The sequence below is a fragment of the Lissotriton helveticus genome, chromosome 6, assembly GCF_964261635.1.
Source record: "Lissotriton helveticus chromosome 6, aLisHel1.1, whole genome shotgun sequence".
Taxonomy (NCBI): Eukaryota; Metazoa; Chordata; class Amphibia; order Caudata; family Salamandridae; genus Lissotriton; species Lissotriton helveticus.
The window spans coordinates 236,857,685-236,881,799 of NC_136067.1; the positions used below are offsets into that span (position 1 = coordinate 236,857,685).

The 24,115-nt window shown below is 47.3% G+C and overlaps 1 protein-coding gene across 1 annotated transcript in view; it reads right to left on the minus strand.

Moving 5' to 3' along the window:
• The window catches only part of LOC144762471 (adhesion G protein-coupled receptor F5-like), a 937,058-nt gene that overhangs the window by 110,246 nt on the left and 802,697 nt on the right, over positions 1–24,115 (minus strand). The gene's annotated exons all lie outside the window — the stretch shown is intronic.

The following is a 24,115-nucleotide window of genomic DNA, read 5'->3' on the forward strand; positions in this document are numbered from 1 at the left end:
CATCTCCAACACTAGTGGGCGGGGGGGTGGGGAGCTGAGGGTGAAGTTTAATGGAATCCGCTACTTTCTTCCAGTTGGTCGAGTAGGTTGGAGGGGTGTTCTTGGCGCTCGGTTGTGATATGGGTTTTGCCTGGACGGAGAAGTGTATAAAACAATGGTCAGTCCAAATTTGTGGGATAGGGGGGGATACAGTTAGAGTGATTGAGTTTGAGCAAATGCCATCTAGTGTGTGGCCGGCCTGGTGCGTGGGGGGAATGACTAATTGAGAGAGACCAAAGATGTCAAGGGATTGTAGGAAGGTTAAAGTGTGGGGGTCTACGCGGGATTCCAAATGAAGATTGAAGTCACTGAGGAGGGTGAAGTTGGGATAGTGGGACAAAAGGGATCCAAGAGTTTCATCCAAGGAATCTAGGAAGGGCGTAGCGTTACCAGGGGGGCGATAGACAAGACCTCCAGAAAAGGAGGTAGAAGGGTTAATGTGGATTACAAAACCTATGCTCTCACAGTCCTTGAGGGCGGCCAGGTCAAATGTGTGGCACCTCATGGATTTTCTAATAATGATAGCTAACCCGCCTCCCCTGCCAGCTGGTCTATCCCGTCTGTAGATGGTAAAGTCAGGGGGAAGGGCAGTTGCCAGATCTGGGTTGGATGAGTCATTGAGCCAGGACTCGGTGATAAACAGGGCCTCAAGATCATGGAAAAGTACGAGGTCATGGATGTCTTGTCCGTGGCACGCTAAAGATCTTGCATTAATAAGTCCGAAGTGGAAGGTAGTTGGTTTATGCGGAATTGGGGGGGGTGGTCGTAGTAAATTGCCGGTGGGTGACAGGGATGACCATCTACAACGACGACACGAGAATGGGCCCCAAAGATGGTAGATGGGAGAATAATCCTTACAACTATGGCTAGCCGTTGACTGTCGTATAGTGAGTAGATCGTTCGAATTGTACCTGGTTATTGGGTGGATTCGGGCAGTATGACCGGCACTCGGCACGGTCTTGGCACGGACGGGCACAGACGGGCTTGGCTTAGGCGCGGCTTCGGCGCGCATCCGGCGCCCCCGCTGCGCCAGCCCGCTGCGCCGTCTGGTCGCCGTGCACATTTTATAGAAAGGTAGGAGGGCGGGAAGGACGGCCCGACGTGAGCGCTGTCCCCACCTGCCACACTCAAGATGGCGCCCACCGCCGCCGGGATTCGGCTGAGAAGCGGCTGGGCTGGACACGAACAGTAAAGGTGTGTAGAGGTGTCAGAGTACCTAAAATTTCAATTCCCCTTTTTCTGATATCCCCCACATAAAAAATAAGGCGGTTTTAAAAATTAATAAAAACGCTCCAGATACACTTTTACAAATACGCTATTCCAGTATCAGAGATACCAAACTTGAATCAGTGATATCTTCCCATTTGGAAATTCCCCTATTATAATGTACTGAGGTAATCCCAATGTTATCCTGTGGGAGCAGTGCAGTACTGAAAAGTAAATTCAAGAGTTTTTTCACTACCAGAACATGTAAAACTTAAAAGAACATGTCCTGTTTTTTAAACACACTGCACCCAGTCCTTTGGGCTATACAAGGCCTACCCAAGTGGTGACTTATATGTATTAAAAAGGAAGGTTTGGGCTCGGCAAAAGGTTTATTTCGCCAGGTCGAAAGGGCGGTGAAAACTGTACACACAGGATCTGCAATGTCAGGCCCGAGACATGGTGAAAAGCTACTTACGTCGGTGGCACAATCCGTGCTACAAGCACACTAGTATCATTTAATTTACAGGCCCAGGGCACATGTATTACATTTCACTAGGGACTTATAAGTACATTAAATATGCCAAGTGGGTATAAGGCAATTCTATAATGGTTTAAGGAGCGAGCACAAGCACATCTGCACTGGTTAGCAGTGGTAAAGTGTTCAGAGTCAAAAAGTCAGCAAACATGAATTCAGCAAAAAGGGGAAGAGGAAGGCAAAACATCTGGGGGTGACCCTGCAGAAGGAGCAATTTAAAGCACTCAGAATTTACATGGAGGTAGAGGCTTGGACTACCAAACTCTCTGGGTTAAGGTATTGTGTGAAGAAATTGGGTCCCCTTGGGGTGGGTGGTAAACAGACATGAACCCCTGTGCAAGGCTTGGTACAGATACCAAGCAGGGCTTCAGTAAGGGCTTCATCGAAAGGAAGAAGCGGTTCTGAGATGGTCACTCTCAACTGAAGCACCTACATTAAGATGTTTTTTGACTGCCACAGAGACCAGGCTAAGGTCCAGAACCTTGGCCAACCTTCTCACCTCAATTGCAAAGGACACTCCCACATCTTTGGCCATGGTAGGAGGAAGAAAGCATGCCAGTGTTTAGAGAAGTGTCCAGTTCACGGGCACCTGCCAAGTCCTAACACCTATCCATGGTTTGATCTAAAGGTTGGTATTCTTATGTTATCAACATCCCCGCCTAATTCTCCCCAAGTCCTAGCCCATAGCAATAGGGTTTAGGCTCTAGCCTGGAAGGCATAGCTCCAGTCAGCACTGAAGGTAGGATTGGGCAACGCCCCTCCGACTCCGTGTCAGAGTCGAGTATCAGAATGGGGATTGCAGCACCGACTGCGTCGGGACCCCTGCCGTAGAAGGTCTTAGTGGTATGACCAGCGCGTGTCTGGATCCATCTGTGGATCCAAGGGGCTTGCCTGGTGCCAGGGCAGGACCATCAGCACCAGTGTGGAAAACGTAAGGGCCCCTTCTGAACCCCAAGGGCCCACAGGCAGGCCCGTGTGAACGGGTCGCTGAAATATGGGGCACATGGCCTCTTACAACTGGAGTTAAGGGGGAGGTCGCTCCAGTTCCCAGAAACTCAGGGAAGCGCTGAGCCGACCCAGGCACAGGGACAACCTTGGACTGAGGACTCAAATGTTGACAATCCCTCATCTCACTGACTGATGGACATGGCAAAGTCGAAGACCATTTCGACAGCTTACTTGTCTTCTTTCTGGGGAACTTACCTCAGTGGCTCAATGGCCTTGAATTTGACGAGGATCTTGGACTCCATGACAAATCTGGGAGATTCCTCTCGATCAGGATCAAGACCACTGCAGTGTCATTGTTTGGGTGGCAAGGAGCTTGAGGGACCACTCCAACAAGGCCTTGGGGTAAATAGTGCGGCAATTGGTGCAGGTCTTTGCGTCATGGTCACAGTCCAGGCACCAGAGGCAAACAAGGTGCCGGTCCAATACTGACATCAGCCGAAGCCGTTCTTCCTTGTGGACATCCCTGCCACAGCAGGAGAAGAACTTTAAAAAACAGGAAACAAAATGTTGATAAAGCTCAGTCAAAAAGTTCCTGACAGTGTAGTTCTCTAAGGATCTGTGCTGACTGGAGTAGAAAGAAAAGAGCCAATGTCAGAGCACTGAGGTGGCGCCTATTTAGGCACCACACACGTCACTTCCATAGTGGGAGACGCCACGCAGAGACAATGGACGCACCTGCCGACATGCAGGGGTCTGGCTCACAAACAAAATTGTGGATTCAGTTTGACACCTGAGGATAATTCTGAGGTAAGGAATCTTTGGCTAGTGGTCTCCATCAGAAATAAAGATATAGGTAGACTGTCAGAACTTTTCAACATCTGAAATGCATTGGCGGGACTTGGTGATGTGAGATTGTTTAGTGTTGTAGATTTATCATCTGCTTATCACCAAGTCATGCTTTGTATCTCCTTTGTGACACCTGAAGGAATCCAGCAGGACCTGTTCTCCAAGGATGATTGTCTTGTCTTCAGTAAGAGTAGGGATGTTCCTGATGAAATTATGAGGTTGTTGATTTCACTTTGAATAAGAAAAAGTGCAGGTTCCATGATGATCCTGTATCTTATTTTGGTCTCACCATTTCTGGGAAGGATATTATTCCAAAGTTGGAGTTAGTTGAAAGTGTTGTGAAGGATCCCACTTCTTTTGGAATAGACCTGGTGAGATCATTCCTTGGTCCTTCTGGTTTCAATTCTTCTTGTATTGCACATTTCTCTATTGTGGTTACAGCATCTGAGATAGTTACTCAATGAGGGAGTGGAATAGAGGTTCAGTTGGGGTAAGAAGGATTTTAGGCCTGTCAAAATGGTGATTAGCAGCATGTATATTTTGGGCCATTTTTAAATGTGCAAGACTTTGTTGATGATGGATGCCGGCCTTACAAGCCTGGGTGGCATTCTATCACAATTTGCTGAGGAGGAAAATGGTTTGATATTTGCCTTGTGCTACCTTAAGAGGGTCATAAAAATAGATGCCTTGGCTTGCACCTGGGCAATTTAGCACTTTATTTTTTTCTGTAGATTTTTCTGTAGGCTTTGCTTTTCGCTTTGAGGATGGACCATTGATCTCTCATTTCGTTGGTTTTGCCCAAATGAGGATAGACCCGAGGGTAAAATGGTGGACTGAGGGAATATAATTTCGAAGTAAAATACCTTCCAGGGGTCCAAAATTGGAGTGGGAGGCAGTTTGTCACATTTGCCTATTAAGTGTTAAAGCGATGTCCTACAAGTACTGTCAGTGAGTTGGTTGAGGGAGAATGGCATCAGTGAAGATGAATGGGGCAAGCTGTTGCGTAGTTTCACTAATTAATAGGAACTGTGCCTTTGCGGATAACATAAACTTAAGTTGGTGGCGGACTGATTCCATGCACCTCTGTTGGATATATTATCCTGTGGACCAGCAGGCTCGCAATGCCACTACTAGCCCGCCTAAACATGAACAGAGAGCGAACAGTTCTGGCAACCACTGAACATGACAACTCTGTTCCCTCAGGGACCATGGTGACAGACAAACTTTCACTCAATCACTCGTGCTTTCTTGTGCTCAGAGACATAATCAATTAATACACAAAGGGGCATTTTTAATATTTATTGAACCGTTAGTGATTCTTGTATAAAAGATATGGGCTGCAATGATTAATGAACAGAAGCAGACAAATGTAATAACTGGTAACGCAGATAATAGAACAAAGAGTTCCACCATCTTGTTGACATATTTTATATATTCATATCTACTAAACATTATGACAATTTAGCGTACTCCTAATATGCTGAACCCTGGCCTACGTGTCTACAATGTGAATGTGAGTTCTGACAAGAAACCCCCCATCCAGAGGATCAACCCCTTTATCTGGTTGGTAAGAGTGAATCACCCCTTCTTGGTGGTCACGCACTGGACACCGCTTACACAGATGTCAGTCAGCTGCTAGCTGAAAGTTTTAGCATTCAGGCACCATGCAAAGTTAAAAGAAGTCGCTCCTCTGATTAACTTTAGGAAACAAAAGGCTATATATGGAAAATGGTATCCTTGCCTCCGGCCAAGATTGTAATCAGGCAACCATTATTTGTGTTCTACAGATAGCTGTGTTACCATATGGATGTAATAATAAGGCACCATTTTATAACGCATGTGAGAGGCCCCATATCAATGCCAAGGTATTATGATAGAGTTCCGTGACAGCAATGTTTGTGGGGCATATTATCAAGGGATTTATCTCCGCTTTTTTGGCTTTAAAAGCCAAGAAAGCGAAGATAAAATGATCTCCCTATTACCTAGCTGTCGCTAACACCAGTTAGCGACAGCTAGTAGGAGATAGCGACCATCTTGGGCCCCGCTTTGCATGTCCGTGATATTTATCACTAATGACATGCAAAGTGGGCATGCCAAGATGTTAGCGACTGGAAACAGTCGCTAACATCGCTATCTCCTATTACCAACTTTTGGAGATATTCGCGCTAAGCGCGAATATATCCAAAAGCTAACACCTGCCCTGAGCAGTTCTTAGCCATGTTATCCAATGGGAGGTGGATAACATGGCTAAGAGCATTAGCTCGGTAATGCATGAATATCGCTGACTTTACAGCGATATTCATGCATTTCGGCCGATTTTTATCGCTTAGGAGATAAACCTTGATAATAGCAAGGCTCCTAAGCGATAAAAATAGCCGCAACACGGCGATAAAATTATTGCCGCTAAGCCAACATAGCGATAATTATCGCTAGTTGTTGGTAATATGCCCCTGTGTTTCTTCAAAAGCAGTCCAAGCATCACAAATGCAAATGTGTGTCAAGCATTAATGTGGCAAAGAGAAGGCAATTTTAGGAAAAGGGATTGAGTTCATGCAAGAATCGCACTAATTCCTTCCGGGCCTCACTCAGGCACAGGACAAAGCAAGAAAGAGAGATATAGTATTCCACTCTGTCAAAGATTTTGTATTGAGAGGATGGCTGGTATTCAATAATCTTCTGGTACCGGTGAAGGGCTTCTGGAATGTGCATGAGAGCTAAGTTTATCTGAGGGTGAACTTCTGAAGGAATCCAGGCTGCTAGCTCCAGTTTACCTAAGAAACAAATTTGATTATCTTAGCACACAAAGGTCATTTAGTAAGGTAGTCAACCTAGGATGGAGTGAGGTAACAGATTTGTTGGCGGCGGGTAGATCATTAGGTAGTGCAGGTGAAATCAAGAGCTGTATCCTAAGTGTCAGGAATGATTAGGGCCATGTAACACATTTAGCTCCTCATTCTCCCCTGGAAGTTCGATATGAAGCATGGATGAAATTGAGTCTAGACATCATGGCTTCTTTTGAGTTATTATCTCTAAAAGAACGGGTTGTGTAGTTGATTGTAAACTACACTTTAAAGTGGACCATGACCAAGTGTGTGAGTACAGTGCACGCCAGAGATGTGATAGAGTCTCTAAAGGATGAATCTGCATTTAAGGGTATATCAAACACGTACGTTACTTGCAATTGGTAACACTCTTTCTGGTGCATACTCTGTCTAACTTCAAATTATTTTCCATTGCAGCACTCACACATGCAACAAAGTGATGTTTATGGCTATGCACATGCCTCCACACAACATATAAGTGCTAGTCCTGTGCACTGACACCCGTTTCTTTCTTTCTGCATCTTCTGACATGGATCCATAGCTCTGCTCCTGTTGTTTTTGGCATTTTTCAGACAACTCCTAAACAGTTTCAACAGTGAGCTAGGAAAGGATGTCCCCATTTAACGCTACAGGTTTCAAGCCTTGTTGTGACTGCAGGAAACACAAATATTGGTAACTTACCACCAGAAGGTGTGTCTTTGCCAAGCCTTCAGACATGACTGAGTTGCACAATAAATATGCCCTCATGCACCTGAATATGACCCGAGACTGGCAGGCAAAGCTATATAGCATTCAACCTAAGAAGCTGCATGCTCCATGTAGGTCCCACCAATGCTCCAGTCATGGGCACAGACTTGGCCTTGGGGCCAGTCCTGCAATTGCTCAACTTCACAGTCAAAGTACTCCGGTAAGTTGAAGTCCAAATCCAAGGGAAATCATAAGGTAGAAAAGCAGGACTCAATCGCGTCTTGTCACTCTGACTCCAATGGCGAGAGGGTGTCAAGATGAAATTCAAACTCCTTTGGGATCTCCGGTCACAGAGGAGATTCCTTAGCTGATCCAGACATGTCCTGGGCAGGAAATCTGTGTTTAAAAGTATCAGTCATAATGCATAGTCTTTGAAGATATGCAAGTGCCTATGTGGTTTGTCAACAGCCTCTAGCTAAACACATTGTTAGAACTGGCTATTTCTGGTAGGCTAAGGCTGACGCCAAAGCCAGGCAGAAACCACCATTCTAGTCAGGGCAAGGGAGTCACACGCCAAGATAACCACTGCTCACCCCCTTGGTAGCTTGGCACGAGCAGACAGGCTTATCCCGGAGGCAATGTGTAAAGCATTTGCGCACGCACACAACAGCAACAACATCCTAGGCACACCACAAAAGGAACTCCACACAAGGTTATATAAAAATAACTTCTGTATTGTCAAAACACATCATATAGAAATCACACATGTTCATTGTGCCAACTGGCATGGGCAATATTCACAAGGGATTATTTACAAGATGGCCACATGGGCCACTGTCAGAATCAACACTTAGCAGAAATCGCACTTCTAGAACATAGAATATAGGATATAAAATCACTGTAGCACAAATTAGCAAGAATAGCACACAACCAGTAACTACTGGTAACAGGTAAGTACCACCTACACAACCGGAGAATGTCACGCAGGGAGCCAGGACCTCACTAAGACCACCTGTACTGGAAAGAACAACCACCTAAGAATAAAATACATTTAGGGGTGTAAGCAAGAACACATTACACATGATGCATAAAAACATTCAGAGGTACAACACAGGAAAAACACATGATGCATAAAAACACATTCAGAGGTGCAAGGAAAGAGAATACATGATGCCTAAAACATTCAGAGGTGTAAGAACAAGGGAGACACATGATGCATAAAAACATTCAGAGGTGCCAGAACACAATCTCAATAGCGCAAAAACACATGATGCCTAAAAACATTCAGAGGTGTAAGATCAAGGTGCGTAATCATATCAAATGCATTATATTTCCTAGCACCACATCACATTGCGCAAAACTCCATAAGTCCCCACCTGTGGCAGTCCCTAGGCCAACTGGCCTTGTTGGGGCTAGGACGCCCTGTGTCCCAATGTCAGGGTCCTAAACGGTGCAGCTGCCCATTAATTGCTGGGCAGCTGTGAATCAATAATGATGGGGCCACGTGGGAGCCACACAGGCTCTGAACAATTGGTCGCCCCTGAGCCTCTCTGGGCTCCAAGCAAAGAACTGCGGCCACGAGCCTCTCTGGGCTCCTAATGAAATGAATGCCTTCTCTCAGGCTCAAGAACAAACATCTCGCAGGCAGGAGGGGACGGGCACCGGCAATGTGCCCCAACGCCCCCTCTAACCAAAAATGGCCCCCGCAGCCTTCTCAGGGCTCTACAACAAATGCTGGCAGGGAGCCTCTCGGGGCTCTCAGGTACAACTATGCCCCTCTGGAGCCTTCTCAGGGCTCTACGACAAATACTGTGGCCAAATGCTGGAGCTCTCAACTTCACTAATAACGTTGGGGCGGCCCACTGTCATCCGGGACCACCCTAAGCGTCAACAGCATACGGGGCCTCGCGCTGGCCTTAACACCCACCGGGAGCTTCCCCCGCAGCCCCTCACTCACCGGGCTGTTTGCTGGCTGGGGCTCCTCCGGGCGGCAACTCCCTCCATGGCTGCAGCAAGCGGGGCTCTCTCACTCATGTGAGCCCCGCCGACGTCGGCGGCCGCATCACCAGTCTCCTTTGGGCAGCGCGGGGCTCTCCTAAACAATAGGAGCCCCGCCTGCCCCCTCGGCCGCCATGCTCCTCTCCTCATGCCGCTCAGCTTCCTTTCGGCACCAGCAGGGCTCTCCCTAGAACCCAGGAGCCCTGCTCACACCGGCGCCGCCATGCTTCTCCTCCTCTGGACGGGGCACTGCCCAATCAGAGCACAGGTGAGGGCGGGACTTCCTCGGAAAACCGGAAGTCCCGCCCCGCGTCAGGCACTACAATGCCTGGTTTCCTGTTGGCGGCGCGAGAGGGCCGCGGCGGTGATTAACAAGGGGCAACATGAGGGGTGGGCACCCTCGGTTGGCAAAATAAAAGTAGAAACGGGGTGAGCACCCGTTAGATAATCAAATAAATGGGGTGGCACCCATGATATAAAAATATATAGAAACTCGGGCTAAATGCAGGATGGGCACCTGCGAGGCACAAAGAGCAGGGCAGGGAGTAGCTCCACGCTGCAGAGCCCCAATAAAGCGCTCACATGACGCTGGAGGCACGGACAGCCCCACAAGTCCTCAGAGGTAACCCCTGCATCAAGAAGGGTCACAGGCAGCTCAGGATTCAAGGACAAGGTCCTGGGCAGCAACTACTAGCAATCAAAAAGGTCCCAGCAGTCCTGGAGGAGTAAAAGTGGAGCAAAACAGCTCCCTGCAAAGAAGAGTCCTCCAGCATCCAGGGGCTGGGCAGGGCCCAGGGAGGCAAACCTTTCCCCTGGGCCCCAGCAGCAGCACGCCCCTGGTCATTTCAAGTCCAAAAACAAGAACATTTTGTAAGGGAACACAACCCCTTTTTATACTATAAAATCCTTTGTCTAAAGGGTGCAGGCAGTGTGAGAACCAGCTAGAACTGGTTATAGGGAACTCCTTTCAGTGTGAGGGGCAGAGGCGACAGCCGCCCAGCAGGAGGTAGAGCCAGCATTGTGGCAGGCAGGCACAGCCCTATTCACTCCCAGGTGCTATCTCCGCCCACCACTCTAGTTACAGATGCAGTCATTCAAACAGGGGCTGACTCAGACAACCTCCTGGGGGCTCCCCAGCCCCTGTCACCCTCAAACCAGACAATCAATCCACAAGCAGGCCCAGGCACTCCTGGAGCCAGGCGCCAGCCAATCACGTGCCAGCAGACTCACTACACATGCACACCCTTGTCTAGAAGTAGCACTTCCACACTAGAGACACTCATGCCACATACATCATTACGCAGCATTTAATCTCACGAGTTCGCACATACCAAACTCGACCCTGCATTCCCCACACATCAGGAACTACCATGGTCACACATATTCCCCATGCATTCCTATGGGAGGGCAGGTCACTCACCACACATACACAGAGAGCTCACGCACTTTACACTTTACCACAGTGAAAAAGTGCGCAGAGGCCTAAAATCACCAACACCAGGTCACAGAAACAGGCTAGGAAAAATGAAAAAGTTCCAGGGTGAACCTGCCAATAAGGGCCATGTCCAACACAACCCCCTTCCAGCCAAAACGCAGGGTAGACCAATCACTCCACTGATGGGCTTCCCTGCTTTGGGCGACAAAACACGGACACGGGCCCGCACGGCAGGCACTCACTCCGGTTTTGAGCCACTCTGAACCAAGATGGATTTCTCTCAACAAGAACTCTCTGTCCCAACTAGGATACCCCACTGGTACTACCTAGTCATCCAAATGTCACAGGTCCTGACCAATCCACAGAATGGGGGGCAGTAACCCCTGGCACACAATAGCCATTCTCCACTCTCCCTCTCAGTGTAGCTACAACTACCACTGATCCTTCAACCTAGGGACCATACCCTCAGGCTGACCAGAGGTCACGGGCAAGAATGCCCCACCCTACCTCTACTTCTGTGGTTCCGCACCCTCCCAGGGAAGCGCCCACCAGAACACAACTCTGTCACCAGATCAGGACCTCACTCCATCACTGGTCTACCACCTGGGATCTGGAAACTATTTCACTTCTGAGGTACAAAGCACACAGCACAGTCCCTCTTAAAGCAGGTGGGGAAACAGCACACAGCAAAGTCCCCTTTCCTCTACCTTAGTGGAAACAACAAACTGCAGGTGGGCCCCAGATCACACAGCAAGGGCAGCCCCCTCAGTCTCTTCAGCTGATCTACTTTGGCAGAGATTCCTTATTGACCTGGAAGTTTCCTAATCTCCCAACCTAGGATCTAAACCCTCAGGTTGCACCGGGGTCAGAGACAAGGACACCATCCCTCTGCACCCCCTTCCAGAGTTCTGCACCCTCCCACCTTGGAGCGGTACCCCTGGAAGCCAAAACCGGTCAGGACACTGATTACAGCTGCCCTTCCCTCCAGGTCAGGCTGAACCTGAACCTGGCCTCCCCCCTCCTTAGGGAACGACCTCCAGAGGCCCCAAAAATTGTCAAGCACTCTAGACGGTCAAATGCACAGCGAACCAGGACTTCTGCACCCTCCACTAGGAGCGGTACTTCTCAACACCAGGACCGCCGGAGTTATGGTTACAGACACTCCCCGTCCTCTAGACAAACGAAGATCCTCCTCAAATGACCTGTAAGTACAGCCTAGGCCACTGACCTGGCGCTCCCTTAGGGAACCCTCCAGGCCCTGAGACAGGGTTTTGGGCCAACGTGGGACACACCGTCCCACACTCACTCCGCCTCCTCTGAGACAGGACGTGAGCCCCTACACCCCTACCATCCTACTGGGATCTAGCTGGGCTACACATGAACCTCTTCCCCTACACAGGATCATCAGATACACAAGCCACTACTTTTAGAATCACTCCCTAATGCCTCTGCAAGACATCTAGCACACCGCCAGACGTCCACCTTCTCATCCAGTGCCTCTGCAGGACCTCCTGCACACCACTAGAGGTACACCTCCAGTGCAAGCTCCTTTAAAAAAACTCACACCAACTCCTCCAGTTCAACACACCACTCATCCACACACTCCCCCTCCAGACTGGTGAGACAGTTCCTCACTGCCCCTGACTCTCAACCTTTATCCCTCTTACTGAGCACCAGGCAACATACTCTGGGAACTGGGAATGGGACTTCACGCACTGGACACATTTGAGCTGCCACCACTGAATCCTACCATACTGGGGAATCCAGACACACACACTACACTCAGGGGATAACCACCCTCCCGAGCAAGCCATTTCTCCTCCACACTCCCTCTCTTCCATCTACCCACACAGGGACAGGAACAGGGATTGGGCACTCGACCCAGCAAGGGATTCCTAATCTATGGGAACCTCCCCCTCCACTGGCGTCCCGCCCTGTCATTTTCTCTCATCTGCCACTAAACATAAAGCACAGGAACACCATTTGAAAATGACACTCTTGAGGAAAAACAAAATCATAAACAATAATCCCAAACATGTGACTTTCTAAAAAATGCAGAGTTTTGTAATGTAGCCAGTTGTCGCTGTGGCACTGCGCAAACACAAGTCCAAATCCCCACCGCTGCCACCAATGTTAGAACTGGCTATTTCTGGTAGGCTAAGGTTGACGCTAAAGCCGGGCAGAAACCACCATTCAGGTCAGGGCATGGGAGTCACACGCCAAGATAACCCCTGCTCACCCCCTTGGTAGCTTGGCACGAGCAGACAGGTTTATCCCAAAGGCAATGTGTAAAGCATTTGCGCACGCACACAACAGCAACAACATCCGAGGCACACCACAAAAGGAACTCCACACAAGATTATATAAAAATAACTTCTGTATTGTCAAAACACATCAGATAGAAATCACACATGTACATTGTGCCAACTGGCACGGGCAATATTCACAAGGGATTATTTACAAGATGGCCACATGGGCCACTGTCAGAATCAACACTTATCAGAAATCGCACTTCTAGAACATAGAATATAGGATATAAAATCACTGTAGCACAAATTAGCAAGAATAGCACACAACCAGTAACTACTGGTAACAGGTAAGTACCACCTACGCAACCCTAACCACCTTAGGAGAATGTCACGCAGGGAGCCAGGACCTCACTAGGACCACCTGTACTGGAAAGAACAACCACCTAAGAATAAAATACATTTAGGGGTGTAAGCAAGAACACATTACACATCATGCATAAAAACATTCAGAGGTGCAACACAGGAAAAACACATGATGCATAAAAACACATTCAGAGGTGCAAGGAAAGAGAACACATGATGCCTAAAACATTCAGAGGTGTAGAACAAGGGAGACACATGATGCATAAAAACATTCAGAGGTGCCAGAACACAATCTCAATAGCGCAAAAACACATGATGCCTAAAAACATTCAGAGGTGTAAGATCAAGGTGCGTAATCATATTAAATGCATTACATTTCCTAGCACCACATCACATTGCCCAAAACTCCATAAGCCCCCACCTGTGGCAGTCCCTAGGCCAACTGTCCTTGTTGGGGCTAGGACGCCCTGTGTCCCAATGTCAGGGTCCTAAACGGTGCAGCTGCCCACTAATTGCTGGGCAGCTGTGAATCAATAATGATGGGGACACGTGGGAGCCACACAGGCTCTGAACAATTGATCGCCCCTGAGCCTCTCTGGGCCCCAAGCAAAGAACTGCGGCCACGAGCCTCTCTGGGCTCCTAATCAAATGAATGCCGCCACGAGCCTTCTCCCAGGCTCAAGAACAAACATCTCGCAGGCAGGAGGGGGCGGGCACCGGCAATGTGCCCCGACGCCCCCTCTAACCAAAAATGGCCCCCGGAGCCTTCTCAGGGCTCTACAACAAATGCTGGCAGGGAGCCTCTCGGGGCTCTCAGGTACAACTATGCCCCTCTGGAGCCTTCTCAGGGCTCTACGACAAATACTGTGGCCAAATGCTGGAGCTCTCAACTTCACTAATAACGTTGGGGGCGGCCCACTGTCATCCGGGACCGCCCTAAGCACCAACAGTATACGGGGCCTCGCGCTGGCCTTAACACCCACCCGGAGCTTCCCCCCGCAGCCCCTCACTCACCGGGCTGTTTGCTGGCTGGGGCTCCTCCGGCGGCAACTCCCTCCATGGCTGCAGCAAGCGGGGCTCTCTCACTAATGAGAGCCCCGCCGACGTTGTCGGCCGCATCACCAGTCTCCTTTGGGCAGCGCGGGGCTCTCCTCAACCATAGGAGCCCCGTCTGCCCCTTCGGCCACCATGCTCCTCTCCTCATGCCGCTCAGCTTCCTTTCAGCACCAGCAGGGCTCACCTCAGAACCCGGGAGCCCTGCTCACACCGGCGCCGCCATGCTCCTCATCCTCTGGCCGGGGCACTTCCCAATCAGAGCACGGGTGCGGGCGGGACTACCTCCGAAAACCGGAAGTCCCGCCCCGCGTTAGGCACTACAATGCCTGGTTTCCAGTTGGCGGCGCGAGAGGGCCACGGCGGTGATTAACAAGGGGCAAAATGAGGGGTGGGCACCCTTGGTTGGCAAAATAAAAGTAGAAACGGGGTGAGCACCCGTTAGATAATCAAATAAATGGGGTGGCACCCATGATATAAAAATATATCGAAACTCGGGCTAAATGCAGGGTGGGCACCTGTGAGGCACAAAGAGCAGGGCAGGCAGCAGCTCCAAGCTGCAGAGCCCCAATAAAGCGCTCACATCGCGCTGGGGGCGCGGACAGCCCCACAAGTCCTCAGAGGTAACCCCTGCATCAAGAAGGGTCACAGGCAGCTCAGGATTCAAGGACAAGGTCCTGGGCAGCAACTACTAGCAATCAAAAAGGTCCCAGCAGTCCTGGAGGAGTAAAAGTGGAGCAAAACAGCTCCCTGCAAAGAAGAGTCCTCCAGCATCCAGGGGCTGGGCAGGGCCCAGGGAGGCAAACCTTTCCCCTGGGCCCCAGCAGCAGCACGCCCCTGGTCGTTTCAAGTCCAAAAACAAGATCATTTTGTAAGGGGACACAGCCCCTTTTTATACTATAAAATCCTTTGTCTAAAGGGTGCAGGCAGTGTGAGAACCAGCTAGAATTGGTTATAGGGAACTCCTTTCAGTGTGAGGGGCAGAGGCGACAGCCGCCCAGCAGAAGGTGGAGCCAGCATTGTGGCAGGCAGGCACAGCCCTATTCACTCCCAGGTGCTATCTCGGCCCACCACTCTAATTGCAGATGCAGTCATTCAAACAGGGGCTGACTCAGACAACCTCCTGGGGGCTCCCCAGCCCCTGTCACCCTCAAACCAGACAGTCAATCCAAAAGCAGGCCCAGGCACTCCTGGAGCCAGGCGCCAGCCAATCACGTTCCAGCAGACTCACTACACATGCACACCCATATCTAGAAGTGGCACTTCCACACTAGACACACTCATGCCACATACATCATTACGCAGCATTTAATCTCACGAGTTCGCACATACCAAACTCGACCGTGCACTCCCCACACATCAGGAACTACCATGGTCACACATATTCCCCATGCATTCCTATGGGAGGGCAGGTCACTCACCACACATACACAGAGAGCTCACGCACTTTACACTGTACCACAGTGAAAAAGTGCGCAGAGCCCTAAAATCACCAACACCAGGTCACAGAAACAGGTTAAGAAAAAGCTAAAAGTTTCGGGGTGAACCTGCCAAAAAGGGCCAGGTCCAACACACATGAACAGAGTTCTTCAGTCCTGTGTCCAAAGAACAGCTGATTTAAGGGTACCTCTTAATGATCTGTTGCATGAGACCTGGTGGGCACACGTTAAAGTCCCGAACAGTGTGACTATCAGCTCTACTCTATTTAGTTTAAAGGGGCGAATTGATAACACTAAGTTTAATCCAGCCTGCATGGGTCGAATTTGCGCTTGTGTAGGTGTGCTGCATGGAAGTGGATGTTGTCTCTTTCAAGAGAAGGATTTAGTGAAAAGAATTACAAAGATCACTATGATGACAGCAACACCAAGTGAAAAAAAGTGTCCTGCTCTATGTCCATGATGGTGAAAGTTGCTGTTAAAATTGGACCTTAAATTCAGTCACATTGAGCCTGCTTTTATTTTGTCCCAATGAAAGGTCACACATGTGAATTTGAGTTATTGGAGATCTTGAAACTTTCCTGGAAGTCGCAGAAGACTTGACCATGGACATCTCCAAGGTCCCTGAGTTGTGTGGCATCTCCATAATTCCAGACAAGGATCCTGACTTGACTGAATGAAAGAGACAGGAGAAAATGACACAAAAAGGGGAAAGTGGTGACAATCTACTTACGTGAAAACCCACAACTTGAGAGACAAATCTAGGCCACCACTTAAAACTTAACTTGCATTTGTCCTTGTGATACTTGGCTCTTCACAAAGGACTTCCTGATGGCTATCTGCAGCTCATGTTGTGCACCCAGAAAAGGTTTGATTGCTGGGGATAACAGTTTCACCCACTTCCGGCAGACTTTTTTCATATTGTATTATCTTGCTCGGAGTCAATTTGGTAAAGCGAGTTTGGTGTGCTCTTTGATAGTATGATAGGTGGGTCTCATTGAGACCTCCTTAGTGGCCCTCTCCCTTTACCCCACTACTTACTGCCATGCAGCGTCTCTTGCAAGAACTGACCGGATATACAAAACAGAACCTTCTTGAAATAAATAGCAAGAAATCAAAGATTATGATTATAACTCGACGCCGCAATGTATCACCAACGTTTGCAATAGACAACAATAAACTGGAAGTAGTAGAAAGCTACAAGTATCTGGGGATACAATTGGACAAGCGCCTTAATTTCTCCTTGCATTTCAACGCCATCAAAAAGAAGGGAACAGCTTTGTTACATGCATTTAGCAGTTTATCAAACCAACTCAAAGGCCCTTTGTATAACCCCCTCCTAACCATCATGAAAGCCAAGCTACTTCCAACAATAGCTTATGGGAGCATGTTACATCACGGAAGGAGCGCTGAGCTTATAGACAAAATCCAAACAAAAGTCTACAAGCGCGTATTTGGCTTACCACCCAACGCATCACCCGCGCAGGTGCGACTCGAGTTCGGCCTGCAGTCTCAAGTGCTGCTGAAAAAATACGAGACGGTTAAATTATGGTACGGCGTCTGGATGAATCAGGAAATAGAGGTCAACCGTGCCATGTGGGAAACAATATATAACAGTCCGAACTCCCAGTACGCCAAATTATTACACCACTCACTTGAAACCACCGACTAGTAGCATTGTGGGAAACTAAGCTACCAGTACCAACGTTCAAACAGGCTGTAAAGAAGGCGGCCAACAGGCATTCATTGATCAATGACAAGAAAGTCCTGAGCCATCGCTCACATGCCTGGATGACAATACAATCATACAAAAAGTCCACGCTGGCTGCCTATCTAGGACTTGCATTTTCATCACATGTTAAACTCAAGTACCTCAGCCTAAGGATGGGCAACCTGCCAACAAATGCCGATCAACCCAAATGGAGGACTCAAGATTCCAAGGAGTGTGACTTATGTGGTGTCGCGAAACAAGACTTCATTCATCTGATTTGCAAAGTTTAACGAATACGGAATTCGCACTTGTCTTTCCTTGATCATACAAGTCCTGTCCTCGGCGGACCCCCAACTCATATGTAGGGTAGTTAAATTTATCATAAACTTCGAGAAAAAAAGAGGAACTATTGCAAAGATCTAACCCACACCCAGAATTTGTATCTCCTGTGTGACTGTTTTCCCTGTAACTGACCCCGCTTTTTTAAGCTCGAAGGATATTTTCATCCAAGGTTTTAATTACTCTTTATGTATATATCTCTTAATTGATTTTATAAACATTACTGCATTTTAATTTTTTGTAATGGTTTTTATTAACTATACAATAAAAGAATTTACTTACTTACTGCCATGCCAAGTCTCACTTCTGCTGTGTGCCCCTCACTGTTTTGATGGTGCTGCACGCAACAAATGAAACAACACTCTCAGTGTCCAAATCCATTCTTATTTCATTTGAGTGCCCCAATTTCTATAAAGGATTTTGATGAGCTCCATGGCACCATCAGTAGTGTTGTTGTCACTGCCCCCCAGTTCATAGCTAATGAAGTACGGCATACCACTTCAGTGTTACCTTTCATCTCCCTTGGTTGCACAGAAATGTTGCAAGGTGGTTTATTAGTATATTCAGGTAGGAACACACATCTTGTAATAACACCACACTCACAAATAAGGCAAGTCAAGTCTCACGACCAGTCAGGCTTAACTTAGGAGGCATGTACGGAAAGCATTCAAAAACACCAATAAATGTACCTAAGTAAGACACAGCACACAATAAAAATCCTACACTAATTCATAAAAACAGGAAATATTTTATGTTTAAAATGACACAAAAAGGACAAAAACCCAACTGCGATATGAATTTCCAGTGCCTAAAAGCCAAAAGCACCAACTTGAGACATCTCGTCATATTTGTCCAGCACAAAGGCAAAGTTTCAGGGTGACAGCGAGGGACTACAGGTCAGATATGATGGCAGTAAGGCCCAGTCAATTTTTTACTTTCTGAGGTGGCAGTGATTGCTCTGAGGGGAATTGCCGCTGGATATCTTGTGGCATGGTCAACTTTCAACAAACTTAGGGGCCGATTAGGATGGCGGACGGACTTGCGTCCGTCCGCCACCCTTGAGGAGGAGGGAACGTCCGCAGGGGCTGCGGCGTTCCCTCCGTGCTAATTAGGATGTGACCGCCAGGGTGGCGGTCACATCCTCTATATTTAACATTGCGGCGGGTGCAGCTTCAAGCTGCACCCGCCGCAATGTTAAAAAAGCATGTTTTACATTTACATGCACAAAGCGGCCGGCACCGCACGGTGCCTGCTGCTTTGTGCACGCAAATGCAGGGGGGTACCATAGGTACCCCCCATGTGCACCCCCCACCCCCCATTCACCCAGGGGGCCCGCAACGGGCCCCCAAAGTGAATGTCCGTATGCTTTTCCATGGCGGAAAAGCCGCCGTGGAAAAGCATGTATTCACGAACATCCTAATATGGCGGACGGTGTCTCATAGACACCGCCTGCCATGTTATAGCTTTTCCGCCACGGTCGGAAGCCGACCGCGGCGGAAAAGCGGCGGACGGAATTCCAGACCCACCAGCCATCCTAATTTGGCGGTGGGTCTTTGGAGGCTCCGCAGCGGTTTTTCCGCATCCTCCAGGCCGGCGGACACTTCCGCCGGCCCGGAGGATGCGGAAAAACCGCCATCCTAATCGGCCCCTAAATCTGTTGCCTGAGGCAGTTAGTAGATCTAGGGGAAAACAATGACCACCCTCACCTTTCAAACGGAGACCTAACCACTGGCCGTTGTCTCAAGGGAATCTTTGGTTTGCCCCTGTCTTGTCACTGGCCTAACAGGTTGCACAGGAGCTACAGAACTCATTCACTTTGGCAGACATGTTGGGCCAATAGAAATGGTTAACCAACCTATTCAATTTCATACTCTGACCCAACGGTCCTGCCAACTGGCAGTCATGGCTCAAAGTGATCAGCAATACTGTTTACTTCAGGGGAACCACCAACCTCCTGGTGTCCCTTCTTTGAGGTCTCCGGTCTCAGTGTAGACAACCTCAGCCTTCCAGCAGACATTGTGGAATCCACAGAAATCTCCCTGCTCTTGCCTGGAGGCAGTCTGCCTCAGGTTGTCAAGAGTGGGACACTCTCTTTGTCCCATACACAACTTCTCTCTGAAAGGTCCACCAGCTCATTGCAATTCTGTCAAGTCGGAAAGATCTAGCAGGGGTGGAATCCCTACCTCAGGGGTCAGATCCTCCCCCTCAGGGTCAGATTGCTCCTGCACCTCTGAAATTATTTGGGATGGCTCACCACCAGACCCTGTACCCTTTCACTTGTCATTGGAGGCTTTACCCATTGTTTCAAGGTCCAAGTGTCTAGCATTTCCCTTCTCTGCAGTCTATGCCCTAGTCACAGCACACACACACTCAGGGAAGTCCATTTTGTTTGCATCGACCATCCTATACACCCAAGACCAGTCAGAAGCTTCAAGATAATTTCCCAGTGGACACTTTGCTGGAGGGCAGGAGACACAACTACCTTCTTAGGGGCTGTTACTTAGGGGCTGTCCAAACTCACTATTGTCCTGGGATGGAGTTTGGCTCTGCTGTCTGCATAGGTTACCTGGTGATACACACCAAGTGTGATCTGTTCTGAAGAAACCAGTTTCTGTATGAACATAGTCTCACTGGCTTGTGTATCTCTCACAGCTTCTACCTCAGTTCCACTGATTTAGGCTGATGCCTAATCCTCTAGATGCTGGGAAGTAAGCTTGCCAGGCCTGCAATTTCCACCCCACCCCGGTAAACTAAGGTTGCCTCTGAGAACCCTTTCCTCATCTCTGGGACATCTTCCATCCTCACACCTACACTGACTGGGAGTGCCCACCAGTGGGGGGCGTAATGGTTCCGACAGCATCTACGCTCTTGTGTCCTGAATGGGTATAGTCAAACAAGTTCCCTACCTTTGAGAGGTCAAAGAACCTGCCAGTCTTGGCAGGGCCAAAAGACGTCCCTGGTACCCCCACCACTTGAAAGTGGATTGGCTTAGGGATCCCCCTTATCTAGAGGTCTGTGGATACTTTCAGGACCCTTTTGCTTGTTTATCTATGTAACCCAGGGCTTTCTCCTGGGAGGCGACTTGTCCTCCTTTCTTTTGATCACCCCTCTGCTGTTTCTTGGAGATCCTGATTCTTACCCAGGCATCAGCTGTCTCCTTTAGGTCCCTGGGACCAAACAGCTTAGACTCAACTAGATACTGGTGTAACTTTTCTGAGGGACAATTAATCAAGATGTGCTCCTTCAGGAACAATAAAAATAAAGGAGGCCCCCTACTGTTTTAAGGTCTGGGACCAGGGGGATTACTAGCAGGAATATGTGGCAAGGTCCCTACATGAGTCAGAAAAATTGATCTCTACTGAAACTTCATACCTTGTTGTTCTAAACAATACCAATCACACAAATTTTGTTACCTACGTTAGTGTATGTGGCAATTAAAATTTCACCAGAATAGAAACACACTGTGTTATCAGCTAGCTATATACGCAATATGCATGTTTATACATAAAAGCAATAATAAAAAACAATAATAAAAAACACAATAAAATAGTTGATACAAGAATAATAAGAGAAAGGGAGATATGTTGTGCAAGTTGGTACAAAATTTATTTAGCCATGTTATCGATTTTGTTATTATCACTGGTTAGATCATCACTTAATATAAATAAATTCGAAAAGCAATTTATAAAAAACATCAAAAAACACAATCATTAAAAATGTTCATCAGAACAAAGGTCGACGCAGCGTTTCGGTTGGGGGTTTGAATAAAAAACCTTCTTCAGGACCAGTTCTACGAAGAAACAGACAATTAATATTTTATATCTACATGATATATATTTTGTACAAGTCAGCTACAACAACATCTTTATCCCCTTATATACATCTTTCTCACAGAATCCCTCAGTGTCTTGTTAAACTCATTATCTTATTTACTGCAAGCTTAACATCCTCATCTACGTAGGTTACAGTATTGGTATTGTTCAGAAACAGAATCTTGGGGTACGGTCAAGGTCATAGCTATAGTAGCTAGTTGGGGTATTTATGTCTCTATAAGGTATATACAACCAATTGGCTGGTTACCTGAGGGTATTAGAATTCCTCTGACTTGGATCAGTCAAGCAGCATATTAGGTGATGAGATGAAGGATAAATTCAATCTCAATGCGTTATGTGTTCGTAAATCTGAAATCAGATACATTTATTATTGTTAACCGGTGTCTTATAATTACACCTAAAGGCCCTCAAAGTTCATACACAGAGCGCATAAGCATAGATACCTTAGCCGAGGTTAACTCGGATTGGAGCTTGTATGATAGGAGCCACCAATGTCCTTACTTATGATAGATGTGGTAAGGCTGTGATAAAATCAAAAAAGCACAAAAAAACATAGATGAAATATATGAAATGTTCTTTTGTGAAAGAATAGGCTATATCATGGAGTAGCTTACCCAAATTTGATTAATGGCAAAAACGATGTAACCGCAGACTTCTAACTTGTCACTTTGGGCACCGTAATTTTTGGGGGTTGACCTCCCACTGTGGTAAATCAAAATAAAAAAAGAAATTTTGATTTTAAAATTTTAGAATAGAGATTTTTTGATAGCTAAATAGTCTATCTATGTACAAAGTATTCTTTATTTAATTACTGAACGCTATATATAAAAATATTGCATCTAGACGTAGTTCGTGATATACACGCGGTATTTATTATGCCTGCCTTTTTATTAGATGCCACTCTAGTTACTCAAAGTAACACGCATCAGGCATTTCTATGAATTACCAAATAGCCGCTTCGTTGTTTAAGAAGTGCCCCTCGGGGTGTTACAATTTATCTTGCCTGTTCGAGGGCGTTAGAAAGCAGTCCGAGTCTCAGCGCCTAAAATCTACGAGCCGGCCCGTTTTCAAGAATTCAAACGTCAGCGGGTTGGGACAGGGCTTACCTTCTCATTCAGGGTCGGCCTCCCTGCTCCTATCGATACAGCGTTACCGGCGTCTTTGCAATCACGCGATGTCAGACATGGTTTCATTTTAGGTCTTAAATACAAGACCGATCCTAATAGGATGTTGGAAGATCTCTCCCCATTGGGTCACTCCAGGTCACATGGTGCGCTACTGATGTTACACTAAACTTTATTAAATCACGTAGTGACAGCGCGTTATTGCTGCCAGTGTTGGTGTCAGGTTTATCTGACATTAATAAAGCTAAATGGAGTCATTTTGCCTAGTTGCGCATTGTGAGCCGACTCGATATCTTAATAGCCGTTTATAGGACTCGCCACTACACTGAGTGTAGTGGCGAGTCCTATAAACGGCTATGTCCGACATCGCGTGATTGCAAAGACGCCGGTAACGCTGTATCGATAGGAGCAGGGAGGCCGACCCTGAATGAGAAGGTAAGCCCTGTCCCAACCCGCTGACGTTTGAATTCTTGAAAACGGGCCGGCTCGTAGATTTTAGGCGCTGAGACTCGGACTGCTTTCTAACGCCCTCGAACAGGCAAGATAAATTGTAACACCCCGAGGGGCACTTCTTAAACAACGAAGCGGCTATTTGGTAATTCATAGAAATGCCTGATGCGTGTTACTTTGAGTAACTAGAGTGGCATCTAATAAAAAGGCAGGCATAATAAATACCGCGTGTATATCACGAACTACGTCTAGATGCAATATTTTTATATATAGCGTTCAGTAATTAAATAAAGAATACTTTGTACATAGATAGACTATTTAGCTATCAAAAAATCTCTATTCTAAAATTTTAAAATCAAAATTTCTTTTTTTATTTTGATTTACCACAGTGGGAGGTCAACCCCCAAAAATTACGGTGCCCAAAGTGACAAGTTAGAAGTCTGCGGTTACATCGTTTTTGCCATTAATCAAATTTGGGTAAGCTACTCCATGATATAGCCTATTCTTTCACAAAAGAACATTTCATATATTTCATCTATGTTTTTTTGTGCTTTTTTGATTTTATCACAGCCTTACCACATCTATCATAAGTAAGGACATTGGTGGCTCCTATCATACAAGCTCCAATCCGAGTTAACCTCGGCTAAGGTATCTATGCTTATGTGCTCTGTGTATGAACTTTGAGGGCCTTTAGGTGTAATTATAAGACACCGGTTAACAATAATAAATGTATCTGATTTCAGATTTACGAACACATAACGCATTGAGATTGAATTTATCCTTCATCTCAAACCCCCAACCGAAACGCTGCGTCGACCTTTGTTCTGATGAACATTTTTAATGATTGTGTTTTTTGATGTTTTTTATAAATTGCTTTTCGAATGTATTTATATTAAGTGATGATCTAACCAGTGATAATAACAAAATCGATAACATGGCTAAATAATTCACTTAAGCGCAGTATTAAATGTGGCGATAATTCCAGAACTCGGGGAAACGTGGCGTGAGGAAGGAGGACGCGGATCGGCGGCTCATAGCAAG